This window comes from Magnolia sinica, chromosome 1 (assembly GCF_029962835.1).
Source record: "Magnolia sinica isolate HGM2019 chromosome 1, MsV1, whole genome shotgun sequence".
In the NCBI taxonomy this organism is placed as follows: Eukaryota; Viridiplantae; Streptophyta; class Magnoliopsida; order Magnoliales; family Magnoliaceae; genus Magnolia; species Magnolia sinica.
The window spans coordinates 66832122-66834744 of NC_080573.1; the positions used below are offsets into that span (position 1 = coordinate 66832122).

The 2623-nt window shown below is 37.4% G+C and overlaps 1 long non-coding RNA gene across 2 annotated transcripts; it reads left to right on the forward strand.

The window, feature by feature from the left end:
• Nucleotides 1-872: 872 nt before the first annotated feature.
• LOC131246925 (uncharacterized) lies at nucleotides 873-2036 on the forward strand. 2 transcript variants are annotated; one of them, XR_009171540.1, is made up of 3 exons: nucleotides 976-1294; nucleotides 1396-1885; nucleotides 1917-2036. It is a non-coding gene; the product is annotated as an uncharacterized LOC131246925 (long non-coding RNA). The 2 variants fall into 2 exon arrangements; XR_009171537.1 differs by lacking the exon at nucleotides 1917-2036 and having other exon boundaries at nucleotides 873-1294; nucleotides 1396-1727.
• Nucleotides 2037-2623: the final 587 nt, after the last annotated feature.

Below are 2623 nucleotides of genomic sequence, written 5' to 3' on the forward strand. Positions count from 1 at the left end.
GTTACCCACAGCAGTCAGTTTCGGTGCACTTCTACGGACATAATTTCATTAATTAAACTATAGGGTTAAATGATATTTTTTCTTCGATCCCCACCATACATGTGCCATGCGTACAGTGATTATAATTGTACCCTCCAGTGGACAAGCATAACAGCCAGTTTAATTTATTTCTAAACTATGACCATACATGGCAGGGCCCATTGAGTGTATGGTTCTGATAACATATCCATACATGGTATAGTGGGGAGTTAGGAGAAGCATTATTCTGGTTGGACTCAGGAGAGACATTAATGGTCTTCTAAAGTGTAAATTATGTTTTAGGGATTTATCCTACAACAGTTCGGTTTGTTTCTAGAATGTTTCATCCAAACAGTAACTTGAAGAGACAAGTACACATTATTTCTGTTTGCCTTTAAAAAAAGCTATTGTTTGCCTTTTACGTATTTAGATCAGACCAACAGTGTTTATTCTTATGCCTGTCTGTACATCAATTGATTGGGAATGGTATGAAATCATTTAACCTTGTTCCTAACATTGGAAACTTTTTCATTACTTGTACTCTCTCATATGATATTTGCTAGCGATCAGTAGATTGAATTGTTGGGAATTTCAGTTTTATCCATCTGAATTGTACCATCATCTGCCCTTTTACTTCCCATCATATTTTATACCTCTTGATTTAAAATAAAAAAAATAAAAAATCTTACATTCTATTGCACCCATATTTGCTATTTACATCTCGAAGCATGGGTCTCCAGCCTTCTTTTCATTTCCTGGAAATTCAGGTTCATTTTCCATTGTGTATCAAACTAAAACTGAAGATTACAAGGAACTTCTTGATTAAAATGTTATTATTTTCATTGGCATTGGCAATTGTATGTTCTATTAGAATAAAAGTAAAGATATCTAGGACACTTCTTTCCTCTATACAACTTACACAAGCTCTAGTTTTTAAGTTGTCCCTTAACTTAATTCGTGCTTTTCTTAATCTCAGATCAATTTGAGAAAAGCCAAAGAAATCAAGGGATTTTCTTCTCTCTCTTTTTCTTTCATCGTTGTCATTGATTTCTCTAGCCATAGTTGTAATGGGGAGGTCTCCTTGTTGTGAAGAACATGGTGTGAAGAAGGGTCCATGTACCCCAGAAGAAGATCAAAGGCTTGTGGACTACATTGAGAAGCATAGTCATGGAAGTTGGAGAGCACTCCCGAAGCTCGTGGACCTGCATAGGTGTGGAAAATTCTCCAGTGAAGAAGAGCATATCATTGTCAACCTTCATTCGGTTCTTGGAAATAAGTTCTCGATTGCTTTAATATGTATTTTGATGCAATATTGAGTTGAATTCCAAGCTCTGACTCTGATACCAATTAATTTATTTTCGCTATTTTGCTTTGTAGGTTTTAGGCATGGATGAATGGGAGCTATAGATTGATGGATTTCATTTATTTATTTATTTATTTTTGAAACTATTCGATTTATTGTTGTAAATATTATTCGTGGCATCTCGATGCATGTGAAAGGGCCACATAGGCATGTATTTTTTTTTTAGGAAAACAATCACTAGGCATAATTGACTTCCTAAGAGGAATGTGAAATCAAGTGGGCCTTGACCAAAAGTCAGGTGGGCCTTGACCAAAAGGGTCAATGATAAGGTCCATCATTTTATGAGTTGGAGAGGCAGAACTCATAAAATGGGACTAACTGTGAGTCGGGCATCTATTTTGTGTCATTTCCTCCTTTTTTTATTATAAACTAAAATTTTACAATCTAATGAGCCTGTACATCTGAAACTACAGGCAACATGAAGCTGCCATAGGCAATGGAAAAGAGAGCTTAACTAGTAAGGCATAGGGAAAAAAAAAAAAACCAAATCACAATTATAGATAGGTTTACAATTGCATATGCATTATGGAATTAGGAGCCTAAATGCTAATTGAAGTGTTAGTAAAGTTAAATCAGTCCCACATGGATTAAGAGCCAAAAATTCAAATACCACAACCTACAGTACAAACTGTCGGTAAATCCCACATGAAGTGGCAGCCAGGAAAATCGCCAGTAAATCCCACATGCAGTGACGGCCTGCACAACCGCTAGTAAAGGGAACATGACTGCTGATAAAGCCTTTACCGACTGGTAGCAAACCGCGGGCAAAGGCTTTGTCGGTAATTTTCTGGGCCTTTGCCGGCGGTTTTGACTGCCCATAAAGGCCAGTTTTCTTGTAGTGATTGGAACCATCACCCATTTTCTCTCAAACCATGGCTCCTCCACAACCAAGATAGATTGAGAGATGGGTAGATGATCGATTTGGATCATCCACCATGAGCTTATAGTGTGTGTGTGTGCGCGCGCGCGCGCATAACCATATGCGACTGTCGAAAAGTGGAACTATGGGATTGATCCCTAGCATGAGGAAACAGAAGCATGGTGTTTGCCACATCATTTTTCTTTTGTTATTTCTTCCTTTTTCATCTGACGATAAAATGGGCTACCTGCCTAACATAGAACAAAGGTGTGAACTAGAATTTGCGGCATTACATAACCAATATTCTGTTGTTTATCGAAGACTGCTCTTGTTTCTTAGTAGATTTCTAAGGACTGCTCTTTGAATTCTAGGTTCATCTTCTT